Genomic DNA, 23,539 nt, shown 5'->3' with positions numbered 1-23,539 from the left:
TGCTGTGGAAAAAGTGCAGGAACGCCGTTCCCACGCGTTCCTGCAGGACTCGAGCCCTGGGTTTATCGAAGGTCAATCTTTGATTATTATATGTTAGATGTATACATGTCGGGAACCCACAAGCATATTTAATTCCATTTTTTCTGAGTGCCTCTGTCTGTCTATTAAATAGTTTCCTTTGGAGTCTCGTCTGGTATGAGAGATCCTGAAATATCTTGATTTGCTGATAAATTGACCCCTTCAGGTCTTTAATTGTCATGGCCTTCATAATTTGCATCTTAAATCGGTATGATTGCAGACAAATGATTGTATCTCTCGGGACTTGATCTGGTACGTTACTGGGTTTATAAGTTCTATGGCATCTTTCCATACTGCATATTCCACTGCCTGAATTGACCCCAAGAAACTTAAAGAACTCTTCGCAGTAGCCTTCTAAATTAGTATTTACTACAGACTCCGGAATCCCCCTAATTCGAAGATTATTTCTTCTAGATCTGTCTTCTAAGTCTGTGATCTTCTCTTTCAGGGTTTCCAGTTTTTCTTCTAATTTAGTTACTTTGTCCATGTTACTTTTTTGTTGAATGTTTATTTGCTCCGTTTTATCTTCTAGTGCTTCTACTCTTCTTCCTATATTTTGGATCTCATTTTTTATTTCTTTAGATTGCAAGTTTATTTCTTCCTTTATTTTATCTAGTTGGATCTCCAAACATTTAGATAAATAACCTGTGATGGATACATTCTCTTCCCATGAACTGTCTGACAATGTTTTTTCTATCTCAGTTTCTTTGGGGTCTAGTAAGGGGATTGATTCTTCTTGAATGGATTTAGTGTTATTCCCTTTATTTAATTGGGGAGAAAAAAAAACCTGAAGCCCTCCTTTCTATAACTGGTTCTTGTTTTTTCGTTGCTCTTTTTAAACTCTGTTTGCTGTCATGATTTTTTTTTGAGGCCATGTTTTGTATTTTTCCCTTTTTCCTCTCTTTTTTTTCCTTTTTTTTTTTTTTTTTTACACCTCCTTACACTTCCGGTATATATATATATTTTTTTTATTTAAACCAAGTAGTATAAAGTAGTGTTTAGTACTAAGGTGTATAGTTGTGTATAGTAGTATTTAGTAGTAATGTATCAGGTCCCTTTACATTTTCAGAAAATTTTAAATTTTCAGTAAACAGTTATAAGGATATAATTAAAGAATATTAGAAATAGCAACCTAAAATATGCCGGGCATTAGGGGACCCTGAATAATAGTTAAGCTCGCTTATCTTAGTGCTTAATTATAACACAACTGTTTAGCCACAGACAGTGTACTTATCCGTTTCTCAGCTGCCAGAGATCTCAGGGGTCATTCAGCAGTCGCTCCCTTCTCTATACTTCGACGGTTAGGGAAGATCTTTTATTTTTTCAATAGGCAGACAGGCATCTATTCCTCTTCGGTCCCTCTCGAATTCATTCAGTCATGTCACAGCTTTCACCGAGTTCGTCCGGGCGGCTTCCCTCGAGTCGACCTTCTTTCCTCAGCGTCTCCTATCTTCCGGCCAGGGAAAGACCCGCGATACGCGGCGTGCTTCCGTGAGCGCGTCTACGTCATCACTCCCTCCCCTTCCAAACGCCCTTCTGTATTTCAGTGCTGCAGTCTTTGTTCAGCAGTGAAACAACGCATCTTAGAAAATATTCTGATTGGTGCAGTGTTTTGCTGCACATGTGCACTTGCCTCCTACTGTTCCCCCTGTAAGGAATAGGCAGCCACACAGTGAGGGAGAAAAGGGCAATTTTACCTTTTTACTACTTACAGGGGAGGTAACCTAAACTCATTAGGGTATTATAGTGTTAAGAATGCAAACATGCATTCCCAACAACATGGTTTTCCCTTTTTATAAGCAAAAAATGTTTTTGTTAAAATAACTGGATTTGTCACTCATTTATTTTAAAATCCAATTGAGATTCAGTTATTGCAACCAAACAGATACATGGCATTTAGTACAATCTGGTTATTGCTTTTAAATTAATCTCCTATGCAACCCTTATACAAAGCATAGGATTTGCATATTTAGCAAACCGAATGATACCAGTTCAGGGCTAATCTACATTCACCTGCTTTTTGCATGCTAATCTATATACCCACTGATCGCATTAATAGAGATGAGCTGAAGAATTTTTTTCAGACCTATCATCTGATCAGTTTTTAGACCTATCATTGAGTATTAACCTAATCAGCAGTGGTGACATTTTGTTACTGTATTAAATGTTCTATAATCTAGAGCAAGCATAAGCAACCTTCTGCACTGCAGATGTTTTGGACCACACCTCCCATGATGCTTTGCCAGCATAATGTGTGTAAGAGCATTATGGGGGATGTAGTCCACAACATCTGGAGTGCCGAAGGTTGCCTACCCTTGATCTAGAGCAAGCATAGGCAACCTTCGGCACTGCAGATGTTTTGGACTACACCTCCCATGATGCTTTGCCAGCATTATGGGGGATGTAGTCCAAAACATCTGGAGTGCCGAAGGTTGCCTACATCTGATCTAGAGTCTCTAGCCACACTTCTGGTACCCATACGGGTATAGATGGGAAGCAGAGATTTAATGACAGTACTGCCATTTACACGAGATGAGGAGAGTTAAGGTGATGGATCCCTTCCTCATCCAATGTTAATCAGCCTGTCTCCCACCGCCTATAGGTGGGAAACCAGTCACTGTCCTCCCTTATGCTGCTGTTAATAGGTGGGTCCTTAGTATAACATGTATATCATGTAGATCAATTTGAACATTACAAAAAGACCCATTTACCCTAAACTGATCTCTAACAAGGCATCTCCATTAGATTATCGGCACCCCTTTAGCATATAGGATGTCAGGCTTTGCAAGCTTCCACAATGGTGTGCACACATCCTATTTCTAGCTATTGTGTGTTCCTCTCCTTTCCTGAAAGCACAGCTTCCTGGACCGCAACTTTGCGTTCCACCGCACGCTTCCTGTTTGCTAAGGATGTGTTGTCACCTGTCTTTCAGTGGAACGCATGCTTCTAGCTTGGATTCTATACGCTTACCAGTGACACGCGGGTCTGTATTTTGCTCTTCTAGTAACAAGGACCCCATTTTTTTTTCTCTCTTCCCTCCGCCTTCCGTTTCCTGTGGTTGGTGGGTTCCTGGTTGTGGGAGGAACTTGGTCCTGTCAGTTCCAGACATGCCTGAACAAACATAGCTGCTGTGAGTCCTGTGCTAAACAAGGTATCAGTCCAAACACAGGCATGGACCGGTAAGATTATAGCCCTGCACTCAGTGCCCGAGCACAACATGTGGGTTGGATACATTTATTGATTTATTATGCAAGGGGCATATTGCATTTAATTGATTAAGTAGTTTCTTATTTTATGGGGGTATGTAGTTGTTGTGATGTTTGGAAGTCTTAACACATCTGCACATTAAATCTCTGTTTTAAAAAAGGCCAAACTTGATGGATGCAGGTCTCTTTTCAACTATGCATCTATGTAATGGTGAGGATGTACTGGGTGTATATGTCAGCCTCTTTTAATCTAATACATCATTTTGGCCTCTGAACTGCATTTATACTTTTCTAGCCCAGAAAACCTTTAACCTACTTATTATATCACTATCCCCTTGTGACATCTATTTATTCTTTTGTATTCATTATCCACACACTCCATGTCTGCCAGGCATTACTGAACAATTATATGGAGTTTAGGCTAGAATGTTGAATATGTTATAGAGATTTGGGTTTTAGGGTCTATGAATATATTTAATGTAATTTTTCACTTGTCTGTAGTCATCGTGTTCATGTGTTCAAAATATTTTGGTGTATTTTTTTAGTGTTTCCTTTTTTTTGGTTACTGGCATATTTTTGTTTACTGTAGGAACTAATATTTCTAAAATCTCACCATTTAGTGACTACACTAATCAGCATTGAAAATGTGCCCATCTAGATTTTCAACTTGTTGCGAATAGTTGGCCTCTTTAACAGGAGTGCCACAAAATTGCCTTGATAGAGATTAAAGTCTTATTCTAACCACAATGACTACTTTGGTGATATGAGGTGCAGCCAAAGCCTTTTTTATACACAGAATTCACATCAGCAGCCTGGAACACTCATTCCGGGCTTTTAATGTGAAACACTACACCTACAGACCTCTTACTGCTAATTTTAACTGCTTCACATATAAACTCCAAGATTCATGGCCACTCCAAGTCACTGAAGTGGTTATAGTTCTTTGAGAAACCCTTTAATGTAATAATGAATACTTTGATTGTAAATACTAAGGTTGTGTACAATAGTGGGACTCCAGGGGGTCTAGCAGCCTGAAGTAATACATGTTGGTTGGCACATTGGCACAAAACTGTATTCCTGGGTATGAGAGATGTGAATAGGCCCTCTGAATAGGAGAGAGTCACTGCTCCTCTGTTCAGAAGGTTTAGAAGCATGGCTTGTAGAAATGCTTCTAAGCCATCATAAAACAAAACCTTTGAGAGGGAAAATGCAAAGAGGAACTACTCTAGGTACTAAATCATCAAAGTTAAACCACTTCAATAAGATGACGTTGTTATAGGGAGTACAGTGTTCATTTAGAAAGGAGACCTTGCAATGACCTCTTTTTCAGTTTGTCATATTTATGGATTATGTAAACACAAGGGAATGCAAGTTTTGCACCAGAAGCTAGACAGTTATAAATGGATTTACGCAGTAATTAGAGTGAATCTTTGATTCAGGATCACATCGAGGTATTTCCTAAACCATGAATTGTTCGGAATTTACCTAGATAATTTAAGTTTTAGACATAAAGTAGCTGACTTGGCAACAGAGCTGAATTTGTTGTGAATTTGGATAACTGTCTACAATTATTAAATCTCTAATTATGCCAAAATAACCATTTTGGTGTAATGTGTTGAAAATGGGCATTTACTTGGTCTTAAAAAAAAATAAATAAAAAAAAAAAAAATATATATATATATGTCTATTTTCTTTTATTTTTGCATAGGGAGATATATGAGAAGATTTGTTGACATTGAAGAGTTAAATATTTTACACTCACTTCACTATAGGTTTTAGTAATTGTTTTTGTTATATTTTGGTTAATATGGGGACAACTAAATGAACACCATGCATGGTGTAGTGCTTATAGTGCCTTGGCACCCACCCATAGTAAGTAATGCATTCACACTTTGGGCTAGCTAGTGGAAAAGCTTACATAAAAACTGTCATAATGTTATATTAAGATAAGAATATAAATAAAATACATGTAATATAGCCTGTGTATTATTTTGTTTTGAGCACACAGTTAATAACTCCTAAGTGACTCACTTATTCTGTGGGGACTGCCAGCTTTGGCCCTCTTTGGTCTGTAGCACCAGCTATTTGCCAAGACATACGCACAATCTAAATATCTGAAACCGTCCTAGAGTGCATTTTATTTAGACACCCGGTGACACACTGAAAAGAGCTGCTTTCAATAAGGTTGCATAATAAACGGAAGGGAAAAAAAACCAAAACTGAGTGGTCTTGTTTGGTAACCTTGTTAATATGTGACCAAAATAATACCACTTACATAAATCAACACAGGCTGGCAGGAAAGAATGTACTATTTGCACCATGGCTGTTTAACTCCCTATTTCCTTAACCTTTTATAAGTCCGTGCTAAGCAAAGTACTGCTAAACTATCCTGCTTTTAGATGGTTAAAGGTTTATTTATTGAATTCTAATGCATTCAGCTTTACTATGTTAGTATTTACTCTTCATAAGAATTTTGACTGTGGGTTCTGGTCATGATCATTCTTCTAATGTGTAGTCATGCTACAATGAGCGCAGTTCGTTAATAGCTGTCACAAACATTTTGTTCGACATTCAGACAGAGCTTGTGAAGGGCGCTCCGATAACGAATCGTTACAGGGATAGGTGACCTTTGCCATACTTATATCCAGTTTCTCATTTAGGGAGTCCTCTGTGTTTTGGAAACTTGTTGGCACCATTTCCAGGGCTTGAGGGTAATTGTTTCATGGCCCTTTTCCCAAACACCATATTCTGCACATTCTGTTCTGAACGCTTAGTGTATTAGAATGTTTATTCTGATTTTGTTTTAACTTCTACCTCTTACAATTTATAAGAAAATGGCATCATTACAATGCCAGCTTTATATCAGAGTATAACTTTTAGACATGGAAGATCTTAAACATGAAATCATTGCAAGAATGCATTTGCATACAATCACTTATAAGCAGTGTGGTTATTAAACATCACGCGGTCCCCCTGGCTCCCAGAAATACACATTCTCAGCTACTAGTGCATTCTTAAAAACAGAGATATATCTGTGCACTGACACACACTGCCAGGTACATACATTGCCACACACACACATATTAAAAGATACACACTGGCATATACAATCACTCACATGTGCACACAGACATACAGATACTCGGCCAGCCACAAACACACACATACCTGTATGTGCGCACACAGAGAATATAAAGTGCATGTTACTTCTAGCCATCCTTCTATTTTCTTACCATTTTGCCACAGGATGGTGGCTACCTTTGGGTCTAGTGGAAGCGTGTTACCTTGGGTGGGTGGCTACCTTGGGGTCCGGTGGCACCTGCGCTGTGTATTCTCTGCTCTGCTGAACTGCTTTCTTAGAGCTCTGAGAGGAGTTTGAGAGAGAATCAAACAACTCAGTATAGTAAAGGGCCCGTAGGAGAACAATATTGTGGTCCAGTAAGGGAATATAATTATATCTCCAAGATGGACTAGACTGCTGTGCGTTAGTTGCTCCAGGACTTGGGGTACCTGTTGTACTCCCTGGTGACAGTGCTTTCCCTGGTACTATTCACAACCTTGATGTTGGTCGGTTGGCAGTTGTCCCCCTGTCCCCTTGCCCAATCAGCGCTGTGCTACAAATATTAAATAAAAGTACACATGTAGAGTACTCTTCTGCTTTTGTGTGAATATGTGTTCTTATATATTTGTCATATCTATGATCCATTTATTAAAATTTTATTAAGGGGTCACTATAGTTATAAGAATTATTACAGCATAATGTGGTTGTTCTGGTATCTATAGCTAGTCCCTGCAGGCTCAGAAATTAAAACACTACCTTTTCAGAAAAAAGGCAGTGTTTACCTTACTGCGTAGGAACACCCCTAGTGGCAGTCACTCCAACAACCTCTATACGTGCTTTCTGGGTTTGGTCCTGCAAAGATTGCCAAACTGACGTACAGTGTGCTGTGCTCGCCACGATCCGCAATCACAGTCTTGTCTTAGACAAGAACTTACATGAACGATAGGTTGAAAAGGACCCTGCTCAAACAAGCTTACAGTCTAAAGGAGGTGGGGTATAAAATACATTAGGACAGGAAATAGCAATCAAATAAGGTGTGAGTGAAGCATAGCTGGAGGAGAGAGTAGAGTGCTGCCCTTTAGGAGAGAGCAAAAGACAGGTATGTGAGGTAGAGGTTACTCTGGGAGTCTATAAGCTTTCCTAAAGAGATGTGTTTTAAGCCACTTCTTAAACTATTGAAGACTAGGGGAGAGTCCGATGGCAGTAGGCAGGCTATTCCATAGGAAGGGAGTCGCCCTTCGAGAAGTCCTGCAAGCGTGAGTTGGCCGTACGGGTGAGAGCAATGGACAGGAGAAGGTCACGGGCAGAGCGGAGATAGAAGAGGGGCTAGAATTGTTCAGTGCTTTATAGATATGGGTTAGCACTTTGAATTGACTTCTATAGGATACAGGAAGCCAATGTAAGGACTGACAGAGGGGTTTTCAGGATCTTACCTGGTGTGGAGTCCGACGTGCAGAGTTATACGCTCACCCTTGCAAATAAACACAGACCAAGGCGACCAGGTAAGAAGCCACCTGGGCTGTGAGTCTGTGCAGGAATAGTGCTCCAAGTCACAGTACAGCAGAAGAGTAGTCGTTGAAAGCCGAAGTCAGGGGACGCCAGAGGTCAGAGTAAACGAAAAAATAAGCAAAGGTCGGAAGCCGTAATCAATCGGGAGAACTCTGGATCAAGATACACAATAACAGGAACCAAACAGCAGAACCAGAGTCAATGAACTGACACTGCCCTCAGAGAGAGGCAGTGTTTTATACCTGGCTAATTAGCAATATGTTTCAGGTGGACAGAGATTGATAGGAGCAGCCACAGGAAAAGTCCAGCTCCCTGTGCTGGAGACAAGGGAAGGAGAAACATCAGGCTGAAACAAGAACTGTGTGGCTCAGAGGCAAGACAGCAGGCCCAGGACACAGAAGGATCCAGGTTGATATCCCCTGTTGGGCACTTCTGGGGCGGCCAAGTCTGGATGTCACAGTGAGAACCGTGACAGGACCCCCCCCCCCCTTTAAGAACACCCTCCGGTCGTGAAAAGGCTCTTTATGATTGTAGTATTCCTCATCGGTTTCACTATCCGAATCAAGAAAGTACTTGTAGTCAAAGTCCCCAGAGTGGAGTCCCTTATCAGTGTGAGGCTCTGCTAAGGGACAGCTGGAGAGCAGTCAAGTCTTTGATGCAGGTGGTAAGTACTTCTCGTACCTTAGCAGAAGCGGAGTTTGCGGCTTGCAATGCCTTCTAAAACTGTAGTAAATATTTTATACAGACTACCATTAGAAGCAAAGTCACAATCCGAAAGTAGGTCTTCTTTGGGCTGGCAGGAAGTAGTGATGGTGTCAATAGAAGTATTTACAAAATGAGGTGCAGATGTCTCTGGAACAGAAGGTGGAGACTTCTCAGGGGTACTGGTTACATTGTTTACCATAGTCTGGGTACTCTTTTGTGTCATGGAACGTGGACAGGGCAGGCAACAACCATGGCAGTTTCCAGGCTGTGTTGCCGGGATGACAGGACGGGTCCATAAAAGGTACCCAATGGAAGAGCTTATGGCCTAGGTGGACGAGTTGGGCAAAAAAGAGAGAGGATGTGCCCTCTTTCTCCACAATAACAACACAGGCCATGGACTCTCCTATGGTCTCTTTCCTCAGGAGGCAACCTGGTTCAGATGAATCCGATCTCCATGGGTTCCTCCCTGTTCACTGGAGTTTCACGGCTTACTTGGTCAGAATCAATCTGGAGAACACTGGATCAAGATACACAATAACAGGGACCAAACAGCAGAACCAGAGTCAATGAACTACACCAGAAGTTTGTCTCTCTGTGTTTATATTTGAGTCTATCCAAAGAAGAAAAGAAGAGTGAGGGTGCCACCTTAATGTGCCAAGGCAATTGTGATTTGAGCCAGGCCCTTCATTTGACTCTTCCTTTGGGAGTTCAGTCAATATCACAACATTTTCGTGATATATTTACTTTTATTACAAGTTTAATCACATACACATTTTTGAAATACATTTTATTTCCTTCACAAGATTCTGATGCGGATGAGCGTCTGCTGACGAAAGTACGAAAGATTAACCCCTTAAGGACCAAACCTTTTTTTTCACATTTTTTTTTAAACAACCCAGTGCGAAGCTTTACAATAGGAAGTGAATAGCAAGAGAAGGTAGATTAGGAACTGTGAGAGAATAATGAGCATTGGTTAAGAATTAAACCTTCAGGTGAATAGTGAATGTCCTGAGTGTAGACTATCAGGTAGATGCTGCTCGTTAATGTCCATGGGTCAGAGAGAAAACGTCCCAAGCTTGTCAGATTTAGCCGATGTATGTGGGATCTCACCCATCTGCATGATATGTAGGCTCAGGATATCAAAGAAAGAGCTCTGCCGCCCTCCGCTCAGTCTGGCACCGTAGCCCCTCCGACCAGCTGGTGGGCTGGAATTCCACCAATGATTCCTCCTCTGCCCATCAAGACAATATAGTTGTGTTTGAGCAGCAACACGTGCTTTGCGTCCGCCATCTTGGGTGCGGTGTGGTGCCTGCGGTAATGCCACGCACCCTCAGCATTTTGCAGAGGCTTCCATGGAGTGGACCGTGATCATGCCCAACAGTCCAAGGGGGTGGTGGGGGAGCACCAAACAGCCATGCGGGCAGGAGCAGATTCTCCACCCCTCCAGGCGCATTAGGTCAACCCTCGGCTCTCCATCAGCGCGGACACCGTGAGACGCGCTCTAGAACGTCCCCACTGGTTACAGGGGTACTTTAGGGGCAAGCAGAGTCATCAGTGGGGGTATAAACTGTAGGATCCCGGACACGTCTTGCCGCCTTGGCCACCGGGCCCCGCCCCCTAACACTGTTTTTATATTATTGGTGGGGTAAGAGATTGGGTGTGGTAGCAACTGGTGGCTGATATAGGTGTGGTAGCAACTGATTGACATTTCTCAAATATATTTAAGCGCCCTCTTAGCACAGCGCACCTTTTTCAAAGAAAAATATGACCATGATAGCCATCAGACCTGAACACACGTAATGATCTATCTATAAGGAAGTATTCTCTATGCATCCCTGATATTATATGTGATATTATACATTATCTAATTTGAAAATTGTATTATTCTCCATTATGTAATACTATGATATACAAAATTCTGGTACCACGTTCTGATCCTTCTGCATGGGTCCTCTTCAGAATGTACTGTGCACTCGCTATTTAATAAGGCTTGTCACCTAAATAGTTTTTTTTTATTATTATTATTTTTCAATGGAGTTTTACTTTTAGCTGGCATGGACATACATAATTGGTGTACTGGGAAACAAACTGGAAATTGTTTAATGGAATTAAATCTTTTGGCGTGCTTGATGTATGTTCTAATTTTTTTTTGTTGCGTTGGCATGGCATGACGTGCTGGTACACATTGTTCTGGTAATGGATATGATTTGTCCTTAACAGAACCCTTGCCCTCACAAGAGTCAATGCTCTAAATTAAAATCGGTAAACAAACTTGCCGGTGTTATTTCCAGGGACAGAGAAACACATGTTTAGAAAGTTTGCTTTAACTTTTCACTTATCGAGCCTGGAGACCACTACAACTGTTACTTGAAATACCATTAAGAAAGTTAGTGTGCGCATTTCTTTTGCATATCATCTGTTTGTATGAAATATTGCTTAACAATATAAACAGAGTTGTATTCTGTATGAAGACTAAAATGTTCAAACTTTATTTGAAATTGTGTCTGTCCTTCTAGCATAACTTGTATGACTGATTGGGATAAGTGGATTTAGGGGCTTATTTAGTAAACACCAGATAGTAGTAGCACATTTTCCTCTATATTTTGGCTAGAATAGCTATGCTGTGACATCGGATATGGAGAAATTTTCCAAATCAGATTTTTTACTTAAATTTTGCTATTCAGCTTTCCATTCAATCAGGGGAGGGCTGGCAGCTTTAGGCCTGGGGAGCAAATCCAGTGAAGTGGCCCATTGCACCACCTAATCAGCTTAGCATCTATGCCCACCTAGTTTTATAATGCAGCCAGTCACACCAAGTCTCTCCCTCACTCCACCGGTGCTGCCCAGAGCGTAGTCTGCCTCCAATCTCCAAGAAGATAGTCTGTGCGAGTACTTTGAGTTGTAGTTTCCTGCTGAGCTCCCCATCCCCCGGGAGCGTGAGTGAGACCCTAGCAGGGACTACGACTCCCGGAATGCATCAGCTCTCACTCCCTGCCAGCCAGTGAGCGGCCGTTCCATTCCCCCTCCCTCTGACTCCACAGCCAAACGACAGCTTGGCAGGCAAGCGGGCAAAGACAGTGGACGTTTTTAACATGATTTAGGCAGGGCCGGTGCAAGGATTTTTGGGTACATAGGCAAAGATGCATTTTTCTTCCCAGCTCCACTTTGTGTTTCTTTCACCCCAGCCCATCTGTCTCCCCCCCAAACTCTCTGTGCGTCCTTTACCCCTTCTCAAGCCCCGCTGTCTGTTTCTTTCACATCCAGCCCCTCTCCACTCTCCGTCCCTTAGTGGTCCCCTCCCCTTCCAGGTGTTCCTCCTAACTCGCTTTTAGTGTGGCTGAGCGGAGCAGATCCCCGTACAGGAGCTTCAGTTGTCTGTACCCGGCCACACTGACAGGAAGTGCTCTCTCAGTGAGCACTGCCTGTTAGTCCGACCGGGAACAGGAAACAAAAGCTCCTGTACCGCGCTCCGCTCCGCCACGCTACACTCAGTGGTGTATACAACTGACAGTCACACACACAGACATCACTGATCTGACACACACTCATTTATTGACAGACACATGCACACTGACAGACACACCGATAGTCACACACAGACTCAATGACAAACATACTCTCACTGATTTGACAGACACATACACTCACAGACACACACTCACTAATTATTAATATTTGTAGAATTTAAAATTTTCCACCCCGCCTCCCTACCTGGAGAGCTGGCGTGGATCTGTCCCTGGGGTCCAGTGGGCTGCTATGAGGCGTGCGGCTGTGTTTGAATCCGAGGTGGCGAGGGAGCTGTGATCTCCCTGCTCTGCTACCTCGTGCCTCGCTGGCTGTCTACTGATGCCGGAATATGAAGTCGTATTACAGGTCACGCGGCATCAGTAAACAACGCCCTAGGGAGATCAGTGCTCCCTCACCGCCTCGGATTCAAAAACAGCCGCACGCTGTGCCGGGGGTCCGGCCCTGGATTTAGCGTGGCCTGGAGGGGCAATTGCCTCCCTGCCCCCTATCCCAGCATTCAACTCACTATAGTTTTTTTAAAATAACCCTTTACTGCTGATTGCAGCTTTTTATACTGCGATCAATCATTGTTTCTTTTTTGGTGTAGGGTTCTGGGGTAACTTGGGGGAGTGTGTGTTAGGCAATTAGGGAAGAAATGTTTTACCCCTTAAAAAGTCACTGTGACCCATCACTGCAGGCCATTTATAGTACACTGGGTTGCCTACTTTAAAAAAAAAATTATATCAATTTGCTATCCTGTGCTGCTGGACTATCTCAAAGGTAACATAAAGGCCCAGAAAATCACTTTGTCCAAGTTTAAAGGCATCTAATATTTTAGGCCCTGTGACTTACCAAAAAACCCTGGAAAGCCTGTACATGATGTCACCATTATATCCATGCGACAATGTTAAATAAAAATACTGAGTCTTCATTGCACTAACTGATAGCAAGATTTTAAAATCTCCTGTGAAAATGGAACTCATGCGTGAGAAATAACACAAATAGAATTATAACCACTAAATGGAACCTGCATCTGTGATAAAGTGATGAGACCGGGGGCGGAGCCAAGCCACAGAACCGAGCGGCCGCATGTCGGCCGAGCTCCGACCTGAACCACGCTTTTACAACCAAAAAAGTGGCTAATAATGGCAAGGGAGGGAGAAAGAGAGTGACAAGGGGGGGAGGGAGGGGGAGAAAGAGAGTGACAAGGGGGGGAGGGAGGGGGAGAAAGAGAGTGACAAGGGGGGGAGGGAGGGGGAGAAAGAGAGTGACAAGGGGGGGAGGGAGGGGGAGAAAGAGAGTGACAAGGGGGGGAGGGAGGGGGAGAAAGAGAGTGACAAGGGGGGGAGGGAGGGGAGAAAGAGAGTGACAAGGGGGGGACGGAGGGGGAGAAAGAGAGTGACAAGGGGGGACGGAGGGGGAGAAAGAGAGTGACAAGGGGGGACGGAGGGGGAGAGAGAGTGACAAGGGGGGACGGAGGGGGAGAAAGAGAGTGACAAGGGAGCGAGGGAGGGGGAGAAAGAGAGTGACAAGGGAGGGAGGGGGAGAAAGAGAGTGACAAGGGGGGGACGGAGGGGGAGAAAGAGTGACAAGGGGGGGAGGAGGGAGGGGGAGAAAGAGTGACAAGGGGGGGGGAGGGAGGGGGAGAAAGAGTGACAAGGGGGGGGGGAGGGAGGGGGAGAAAGAGTGACAAGGGGGGGGGGAGGGAGGGGGAGAAAGAGTGACAAGGGGGGGGGGAGGGAGGGGGAGAAAGAGTGACAAGGGGGGGGGGAGGGAGGGGGAGAAAGAGTGACAAGGGGGGGGGGAGGGAGGGGGAGAAAGAGTGACGAGGGAGGGGGGAGGGAGGGGGAGAAAGAGTGACGAGGGAGGGGGGAGGGAGGGGGAGAAAGAGTGACGAGGGAGGGGGGAGGGAGGGGGAGAAAGAGTGACGAGGGAGGGGGGAGGGAGGGGGAGAAAGAGTGACGAGGGAGGGGGGAGGGAGGGGGAGAAAGAGTGACGAGGGAGGGGGGAGGGAGGGGGAGAAAGAGTGACGAGGGAGGGGGGAGGGAGGGGGAGAAAGAGTGACGAGGGAGGGGGGAGGGAGGGGGAGAAAGAGTGACGAGGGAGGGGGGAGGGAGGGGGAGAAAGAGTGACGAGGGAGGGGGGAGGGAGGGGGAGAAAGAGTGACGAGGGAGGGGGGAGGGAGGGGGAGAAAGAGTGACGAGGGAGGGGGGAGGGAGGGGGAGAAAGAGTGACGAGGGAGGGGGGAGGGAGGGGGAGAAAGAGTGACGAGGGAGGGGGGAGGGAGGGGGAGAAAGAGTGACGAGGGAGGGGGGAGGGAGGGGGAGAAAGAGTGACGAGGGAGGGGGGAGGGAGGGGGAGAAAGAGTGACGAGGGAGGGGGGAGGGAGGGGGAGAAAGAGTGACGAGGGAGGGGGGAGGGAGGGGGAGAAAGAGTGACGAGGGAGGGGGGAGGGAGGGGGAGAAAGAGTGACGAGGGAGGGGGGAGGGAGGGGGAGAAAGAGTGACGAGGGAGGGGGGAGGGAGGGGGAGAAAGAGTGACGAGGGAGGGGGGAGGGAGGGGGAGAAAGAGTGACGAGGGAGGGGGGAGGGAGGGGGAGAAAGAGTGACGAGGGAGGGGGGAGGGAGGGGGAGAAAGAGTGACGAGGGAGGGGGGAGGGAGGGGGAGAAAGAGTGACGAGGGAGGGGGGAGGGAGGGGGAGAAAGAGTGACGAGGGAGGGGGGAGGGAGGGGGAGAAAGAGTGACGAGGGAGGGGGGAGGGAGGGGGAGAAAGAGTGACGAGGGAGGGGGGAGGGAGGGGGAGAAAGAGTGACGAGGGAGGGGGGAGGGAGGGGGAGAAAGAGTGACGAGGGAGGGGGGAGGGAGGGGGAGAAAGAGTGACGAGGGAGGGGGGAGGGAGGGGGAGAAAGAGTGACGAGGGAGGGGGGAGGGAGGGGGAGAAAGAGTGACGAGGGAGGGGGGAGGGAGGGGGAGAAAGAGTGACGAGGGAGGGGGGAGGGAGGGGGAGAAAGAGTGACGAGGGAGGGGGGAGGGAGGGGGAGAAAGAGTGACGAGGGAGGGGGGAGGGAGGGGGAGAAAGAGTGACGAGGGAGGGGGGAGGGAGGGGGAGAAAGAGTGACGAGGGAGGGGGGAGGGAGGGGGAGAAAGAGTGACGAGGGAGGGGGGAGGGAGGGGGAGAAAGAGTGACGAGGGAGGGGGGAGGGAGGGGGAGAAAGAGTGACGAGGGAGGGGGGAGGGAGGGGGAGAAAGAGTGACGAGGGAGGGGGGAGGGAGGGGGAGAAAGAGTGACGAGGGAGGGGGGAGGGAGGGGGAGAAAGAGTGACGAGGGAGGGGGGAGGGAGGGGGAGAAAGAGTGACGAGGGAGGGGGGAGGGAGGGGGAGAAAGAGTGACGAGGGAGGGGGGAGGGAGGGGGAGAAAGAGTGACGAGGGAGGGGGGAGGGAGGGGGAGAAAGAGTGACGAGGGAGGGGGGAGGGAGGGGGAGAAAGAGTGACGAGGGAGGGGGGAGGGAGGGGGAGAAAGAGTGACGAGGGAGGGGGGAGGGAGGGGGAGAAAGAGTGACGAGGGAGGGGGGAGGGAGGGGGAGAAAGAGTGACGAGGGAGGGGGGAGGGAGGGGGAGAAAGAGTGACGAGGGAGGGGGGAGGGAGGGGGAGAAAGAGTGACGAGGGAGGGGGGAGGGAGGGGGAGAAAGAGTGACGAGGGAGGGGGGAGGGAGGGGGAGAAAGAGTGACGAGGGAGGGGGGAGGGAGGGGGAGAAAGAGTGACGAGGGAGGGGGGAGGGAGGGGGAGAAAGAGTGACGAGGGAGGGGGGAGGGAGGGGGAGAAAGAGTGACGAGGGAGGGGGGAGGGAGGGGGAGAAAGAGTGACGAGGGAGGGGGGAGGGAGGGGGAGAAAGAGTGACGAGGGAGGGGGGAGGGAGGGGGAGAAAGAGTGACGAGGGAGGGGGGAGGGAGGGGGAGAAAGAGTGACGAGGGAGGGGGGAGGGAGGGGGAGAAAGAGTGACGAGGGAGGGGGGAGGGAGGGGGAGAAAGAGTGACGAGGGAGGGGGGAGGGAGGGGGAGAAAGAGTGACGAGGGAGGGGGGAGGGAGGGGGAGAAAGAGTGACGAGGGAGGGGGGAGGGAGGGGGAGAAAGAGTGACGAGGGAGGGGGGAGGGAGGGGGAGAAAGAGTGACGAGGGAGGGGGGAGGGAGGGGGAGAAAGAGTGACGAGGGAGGGGGGAGGGAGGGGGAGAAAGAGTGACGAGGGAGGGGGGAGGGAGGGGGAGAAAGAGTGACGAGGGAGGGGGGAGGGAGGGGGAGAAAGAGTGACGAGGGAGGGGGGAGGGAGGGGGAGAAAGAGTGACGAGGGAGGGGGGAGGGAGGGGGAGAAAGAGTGACGAGGGAGGGGGGAGGGAGGGGGAGAAAGAGTGACGAGGGAGGGGGGAGGGAGGGGGAGAAAGAGTGACGAGGGAGGGGGGAGGGAGGGGGAGAAAGAGTGACGAGGGAGGGGGGAGGGAGGGGGAGAAAGAGTGACGAGGGAGGGGGGAGGGAGGGGGAGAAAGAGTGACGAGGGAGGGGGGAGGGAGGGGGAGAAAGAGTGACGAGGGAGGGGGGAGGGAGGGGGAGAAAGAGTGACGAGGGAGGGGGGAGGGAGGGGGAGAAAGAGTGACGAGGGAGGGGGGAGGGAGGGGGAGAAAGAGTGACGAGGGAGGGGGGAGGGAGGGGGAGAAAGAGTGACGAGGGAGGGGGGAGGGAGGGGGAGAAAGAGTGACGAGGGAGGGGGGAGGGAGGGGGAGAAAGAGTGACGAGGGAGGGGGGAGGGAGGGGGAGAAAGAGTGACGAGGGAGGGGGGAGGGAGGGGGAGAAAGAGTGACGAGGGAGGGGGGAGGGAGGGGGAGAAAGAGTGACGAGGGAGGGGGGAGGGAGGGGGAGAAAGAGTGACGAGGGAGGGGGGAGGGAGGGGGAGAAAGAGTGACGAGGGAGGGGGGAGGGAGGGGGAGAAAGAGTGACGAGGGAGGGGGGAGGGAGGGGGAGAAAGAGTGACGAGGGAGGGGGGAGGGAGGGGGAGAAAGAGTGACGAGGGAGGGGGGAGGGAGGGGGAGAAAGAGTGACGAGGGAGGGGGGAGGGAGGGGGAGAAAGAGTGACGAGGGAGGGGGGAGGGAGGGGGAGAAAGAGTGACGAGGGAGGGGGGAGGGAGGGGGAGAAAGAGTGACGAGGGAGGGGGGAGGGAGGGGGAGAAAGAGTGACGAGGGAGGGGGGAGGGAGGGGGAGAAAGAGTGACGAGGGAGGGGGGAGGGAGGGGGAGAAAGAGTGACGAGGGAGGGGGGAGGGAGGGGGAGAAAGAGTGACGAGGGAGGGGGGAGGGAGGGGGAGAAAGAGTGACGAGGGAGGGGGGAGGGAGGGGGAGAAAGAGTGACGAGGGAGGGGGGAGGGAGGGGGAGAAAGAGTGACGAGGGAGGGGGGAGGGAGGGGGAGAAAGAGTGACGAGGGAGGGGGGAGGGAGGGGGAGAAAGAGTGACGAGGGAGGGGGGAGGGAGGGGGAGAAAGAGTGACGAGGGAGGGGGGAGGGAGGGGGAGAAAGAGTGACGAGGGAGGGGGGAGGGAGGGGGAGAAAGAGTGACGAGGGAGGGGGGAGGGAGGGGGAGAAAGAGTGACGAGGGAGGGGGGAGGGAGGGGGAGAAAGAGTGACGAGGGAGGGGGGAGGGAGGGGGAGAAAGAGTGACGAGGGAGGGGGGAGGGAGGGGGAGAAAGAGTGACGAGGGAGGGGGGAGGGAGGGGGAGAAAGAGTGACGAGGGAGGGGGGAGGGAGGGGGAGAAAGAGTGACGAGGGAGGGGGGAGGGAGGGGGAGAAAGAGTGACGAGGGAGGGGGGAGGGAGGGGGAGAAAGAGTGACGAGGGAGGGGGGAGGGAGGGGGAGAAAGAGTGACGAGGGAGGGGGGAGGGAGGGGGAGAAAGAGTGACGAGGGAGGGGGGAGGGAGGGGGAGAAAGAGTGACGAGGGAGGGGGGAGGGAGGGGGAGAAAGAGTGACGAGGGAGGGGGGAGGGAGGGGGAGAAAGAGTGACGAGGGAGGGGGGAGGGAGGGGGAGAAAGAGTGACGAGGGAGGGGGGAGGGAGGGGGAGAAAGAGTGACGAGGGAGGGGGGAGGGAGGGGGAGAAAGAGTGACGAGGGAGGGGGGAGGGAGGGGGAGAAAGAGTGACGAGGGAGGGGGGAGGGAGGGGGAGAAAGAGTGACGAGGGAGGGGGGAGGGAGGGGGAGAAAGAGTGACGAGGGAGGGGGGAGGGAGGGGGAGAAAGAGTGACGAGGGAGGGGGGAGGGAGGGGGAGAAAGAGTGACGAGGGAGGGGGGAGGGAGGGGGAGAAAGAGTGACGAGGGAGGGGGGAGGGAGGGGGAGAAAGAGTGACGAGGGAGGGGGGAGGGAGGGGGAGAAAGAGTGACGAGGGAGGGGGGAGGGAGGGGGAGAAAGAGTGACGAGGGAGGGGGGAGGGAGGGGGAGAAAGAGTGACGAGGGAGGGGGGAGGGAGGGGGAGAAAGAGTGACGAGGGAGGGGGGAGGGAGGGGGAGAAAGAGTGACGAGGGAGGGGGGAGGGAGGGGGAGAAAGAGTGACGAGGGAGGGGGGAGGGAGGGGGAGAAAGAGTGACGAGGGAGGGGGGAGGGAGGGGGAGAAAGAGTGACGAGGGAGGGGGGAGGGAGGGGGAGAAAGAGTGACGAGGGAGGGGGGAGGGAGGGGGAGAAAGAGTGACGAGGGAGGGGGGAGGGAGGGGGAGAAAGAGTGACGAGGGAGGGGGGAGGGAGGGGGAGAAAGAGTGACGAGGGAGGGGGAGGGAGGGGGAGAAAGAGTGACGAGGGAGGGGGGAGGGAGGGGGAGAAAGAGTGACGAGGGAGGGGGGAGGGAGGGGGAGAAAGAGTGACGAGGGAGGGGGGAGGGAGGGGGAGAAAGAGTGACGAGGGAGGGGGGAGGGAGGGGGAGAAAGAGTGACGAGGGAGGGGGGAGGGAGGGGGAGAAAGAGTGACGAGGGAGGGGGGAGGGAGGGGGAGAAAGAGTGACGAGGGAGGGGGGAGGGAGGGGGAGAAAGAGTGACGAGGGAGGGGGGAGGGAGGGGGAGAAAGAGTGACGAGGGAGGGGGGAGGGAGGGGGAGAAAGAGTGACGAGGGAGGGGGGAGGGAGGGGGAGAAAGAGTGACGAGGGAGGGGGGAGGGAGGGGGAGAAAGAGTGACGAGGGAGGGGGGAGGGAGGGGGAGAAAGAGTGACGAGGGAGGGGGGAGGGAGGGGGAGAAAGAGTGACGAGGGAGGGGGGAGGGAGGGGGAGAAAGAGTGACGAGGGAGGGGGGAGGGAGGGGGAGAAAGAGTGACGAGGGAGGGGGGAGGGAGGGGGAGAAAGAGTGACGAGGGAGGGGGGAGGGAGGGGGAGAAAGAGTGACGAGGGAGGGGGGAGGGAGGGGGAGAAAGAGTGACGAGGGAGGGGGGAGGGAGGGGGAGAAAGAGTGACGAGGGAGGGGGGAGGGAGGGGGAGAAAGAGTGACGAGGGAGGGGGGAGGGAGGGGGAGAAAGAGTGACGAGGGAGGGGGGGAGGGGAGGGGGGAGAAAGAGTGACGAGGGAGGGGGGAGGGAGGGGGAGAAAGAGTGACGAGGGAGGGGGGAGGGAGGGGGAGAAAGAGTGACGAGGGAGGGGGGAGGGAGGGGGAGAAAGAGTGACGAGGGAGGGGGGAGGGAGGGGGAGAAAGAGTGACGAGGGAGGGGGGAGGGAGGGGGAGAAAGAGTGACGAGGGAGGGGGGAGGGAGGGGGAGAAAGAGTGACGAGGGAGGGGGGAGGGAGGGGGAGAAAGAGTGACGAGGGAGGGAGGGAGGGAGGGGGAGAAAGAGTGACGAGGGAGGGAGGGAGGGAGGGGGAGAAAGAGTGACGAGGGAGGGAGGGAGGGAGGGGGAGAAAGAGTGACGAGGGAGGGAGGGAGGGAGGGGGAGAAAGAGTGACGAGGGAGGGAGGAGGGAGGGGGAGAAAGAGTGACGAGGGAGGGAGGGAGGGAGGGGGAGAAAGAGTGACGAGGGAGGGAGGGGAGGGAGGGGGAGAAAGAGTGACGAGGGAGGGAGGGAGGGAGGGAGGGGGAGAAAGAGTGACGAGGGAGGGAGGGAGGGAGGGGGAGAAAGAGTGACGAGGGAGGGAGGGAGGGAGAGGGGGAGAAAGAGTGACGAGGGAGGGAGGGAGGGAGGGGGAGAAAGAGTGACGAGGGAGGGAGGGAGGGAGGGGGAGAAAGAGTGACGAGGGAGGGAGGGAGGGAGGGGGAGAAAGAGTGACGAGGGAGGGAGGGAGGGAGGGAGGGGGAGAAAGAGTGACGAGGGAGGGAGGGGAGGGAGGGGGAGAAAGAGTGACGAGGGAGGGAGGGAGGGAGGGAGGGGGAGAAAGAGTGACGAGGGAGGGAGGGAGGGAGGGAGGGGGAGAAAGAGTGACGAGGGAGGGAGGGAGGGAGGGAGGGGGAGAAAGAGTGACGAGGGAGGGAGGGAGGGAGGGAGGGGGAGAAAGAGTGACGAGGGAGGGAGGGAGGGAGGGAGGGGGAGAAAGAGTGACGAGGGAGGGAGGGAGGGAGGGAGGGGGAGAAAGAGTGACGAGGGAGGGAGGGAGGGAGGGAGGGGGAGAAAGAGTGACGAGGGAGGGAGGGAGGGAGGGAGGGGGAGAAAGAGTGACGAGGGAGGGAGGGAGGGAGGGAGGGGGAGAAAGAGTGACGAGGGAGGGAGGGAGGGAGGGAGGGGGAGAAAGAGTGACGAGGGAGGGAGGGAGGGAGGGAGGGGGAGAAAGAGTGACGAGGGAGGGAGGGAGGGAGGGAGGGGGAGAAAGAGTGACGAGGGAGGGAGGGAGGGAGGGAGGGGGAGAAAGAGTGACGAGGGAGGGAGGGAGGGAGGGAGGGGGAGAAAGAGTGACGAGGGAGGGAGGGAGGGAGGGAGGGGGAGAAAGAGTGACGAGGGAGGGAGGGAGGGAGGGAGGGGGAGAAAGAGTGACGAGGGAGGGAGGGAGGGAGGGAGGGGGAGAAAGAGTGACGAGGGAGGGAGGGAGGGAGGGAGGGGGAGAAAGAGTGACGAGGGAGGGAGGGAGGGAGGGAGGGGGAGAAAGAGTGACGAGGGAGGGAGGGAGGGAGGGAGGGGGAGAAAGAGTGACGAGGGAGGGAGGGAGGGAGGGAGGGGGAGAAAGAGTGACGAGGGAGGGAGGGAGGGAGGGAGGGGGAGAAAGAGTGACGAGGGAGGGAGGGAGGGAGGGAGGGGGAGAAAGAGTGACGAGGGAGGGAGGGAGGGAGGGAGGGGGAGAAAGAGTGACGAGGGAGGGAGGGAGGGAGGGAGGGGGAGAAAGAGTGACGAGGGAGGGAGGGAGGGAGGGAGGGGGAGAAAGAGTGACGAGGGAGGGAGGGAGGGAGGGAGGGGGAGAAAGAGTGACGAGGGAGGGAGGGAGGGAGGGAGGGGGAGAAAGAGTGACGAGGGAGGGAGGGAGGGAGGGAGGGGGAGAAAGAGTGACGAGGGAGGGAGGGAGGGAGGGAGGGGGAGAAAGAGTGACGAGGGAGGGAGGGAGGGAGGGAGGGGGAGAAAGAGTGACGAGGGAGGGAGGGAGGGAGGGAGGGGGAGAAAGAGTGACGAGGGAGGGAGGGAGGGAGGGAGGGGGAGAAAGAGTGACGAGGGAGGGAGGGAGGGAGGGAGGGGGAGAAAGAGTGACGAGGGAGGGAGGGAGGGAGGGAGGGGGAGAAAGAGTGACGAGGGAGGGAGGGAGGGAGGGAGGGGGAGAAAGAGTGACGAGGGAGGGAGGGAGGGAGGGAGGGGGAGAAAGAGTGACGAGGGAGGGAGGGAGGGAGGGGGAGAAAGAGTGACGAGGGAGGGAGGGAGGGAGGGAGGGGGAGAAAGAGTGACGAGGGAGGGAGGGAGGGAGGGAGGGGGAGAAAGAGTGACGAGGGAGGGAGGGAGGGAGGGAGGGGGAGAAAGAGTGACGAGGGAGGGAGGGAGGGAGGGGGAGAAAGAGTGACGAGGGAGGGAGGGAGGGAGGGAGGGGGAGAAAGAGTGACGAGGGAGGGAGGGAGGGAGGGAGGGGGAGAAAGAGTGACGAGGGAGGGAGGGAGGGAGGGAGGGGGAGAAAGAGTGACGAGGGAGGGAGGGAGGGAGGGGGAGAAAGAGTGACGAGGGAGGGAGGGAGGGAGGGGGAGAAAGAGTGACGAGGGAGGGAGGGAGGGAGGGGGAGAAAGAGTGACGAGGGAGGGAGGGAGGGAGGGGGGAGAAAGAGTGACGAGGGAGGGAGGGAGGGAGGGGGAGAAAGAGTGACGAGGGAGGGAGGGAGGGAGGGGGAGAAAGAGTGACGAGGGAGGGAGGGAGGGAGGGGGAGAAAGAGTGACGAGGGAGGGAGGGAGGGAGGGGGAGAAAGAGTGACGAGGGAGGGAGGGAGGGGGAGAAAGAGTGACGAGGGAGGGAGGGAGGGGGAGAAAGAGTGACGAGGGAGGGAGGGAGGGGGAGAAAGAGTGACGAGGGAGGGAGGGAGGGGGAGAAAGAGTGACGAGGGAGGGAGGGAGGGGGAGAAAGAGTGACGAGGGAGGGAGGGAGGGGGAGAAAGAGTGACGAGGGAGGGAGGGAGGGGGAGAAAGAGTGACGAGGGAGGGAGGGAGGGGGAGAAAGAGTGACGAGGGAGGGAGGGAGGGGGAGAAAGAGTGACGAGGGAGGGAGGGAGGGGGAGAAAGAGTGACGAGGGAGGGAGGGAGGGGGAGAAAGAGTGACGAGGGAGGGAGGGAGGGGGAGAAAGAGTGACGAGGGAGGGAGGGAGGGGGAGAAAGAGTGACGAGGGAGGGAGGGAGGGGGAGAAAGAGTGACGAGGGAGGGAGGGAGGGGGAGAAAGAGTGACGAGGGAGGGAGGGAGGGGGAGAAAGAGTGACGAGGGAGGGAGGGAGGGGGAGAAAGAGTGACGAGGGAGGGAGGGAGGGGGAGAAAGAGTGACGAGGGAGGGAGGGAGGGGGAGAAAGAGTGACGAGGGAGGGAGGGAGGGGGAGAAAGAGTGACGAGGGAGGGAGGGAGGGGGAGAAAGAGTGACGAGGGAGGGAGGGAGGGGGAGAAAGAGTGACGAGGGAGGGAGGGAGGGGGAGAAAGAGTGACGAGGGAGGGAGGGAGGGGGAGAAAGAGTGACGAGGGAGGGAGGGAGGGGGAGAAAGAGTGACGAGGGAGGGAGGGAGGGGGAGAAAGAGTGACGAGGGAGGGAGGGAGGGGGAGAAAGAGTGACGAGGGAGGGAGGGAGGGGGAGAAAGAGTGACGAGGGAGGAGGGAGGGGGAGAAAGAGTGACGAGGGAGGGAGGGAGGGGGGAGAAAGAGTGACGAGGGAGGGAGGGAGGGGGAGAAAGAGTGACGAGGGAGGGAGGGAGGGGGAGAAAGAGTGACGAGGGAGGGAGGGAGGGGGAGAAAGAGTGACGAGGGGAGGGAGGGAGGGGGGAGAAAGAGTGACGAGGGAGGGAGGGAGGGGGAGAAAGAGTGACGAGGGAGGG

At 53.0% G+C, this 23,539-nt stretch overlaps 1 protein-coding gene across 4 annotated transcripts in view; it reads left to right on the top strand.

The window, feature by feature from the left end:
• Positions 1-3,147: 3,147 nt before the first annotated feature.
• The window catches only part of ACACB (acetyl-CoA carboxylase beta), a 159,948-nt gene continuing 139,556 nt past the window's right edge, over positions 3,148-23,539 (top strand). For all 4 annotated transcript variants that reach the window (XM_063454679.1, XM_063454677.1, XM_063454678.1 and 1 more), the window contains exon 1: positions 3,148-3,257. The gene's annotated coding sequence lies outside the window, so the exon portion shown is untranslated. The remainder of the gene's footprint in view (positions 3,258-23,539) is intronic.

The sequence above is a fragment of the Pelobates fuscus genome, chromosome 5, assembly GCF_036172605.1.
Source record: "Pelobates fuscus isolate aPelFus1 chromosome 5, aPelFus1.pri, whole genome shotgun sequence".
In the NCBI taxonomy this organism is placed as follows: domain Eukaryota; kingdom Metazoa; phylum Chordata; class Amphibia; order Anura; family Pelobatidae; genus Pelobates; species Pelobates fuscus.
The sequence above is the reverse complement of the archived record's forward strand: the minus strand, read 5'-3'. Positions and strand labels throughout refer to the sequence as shown.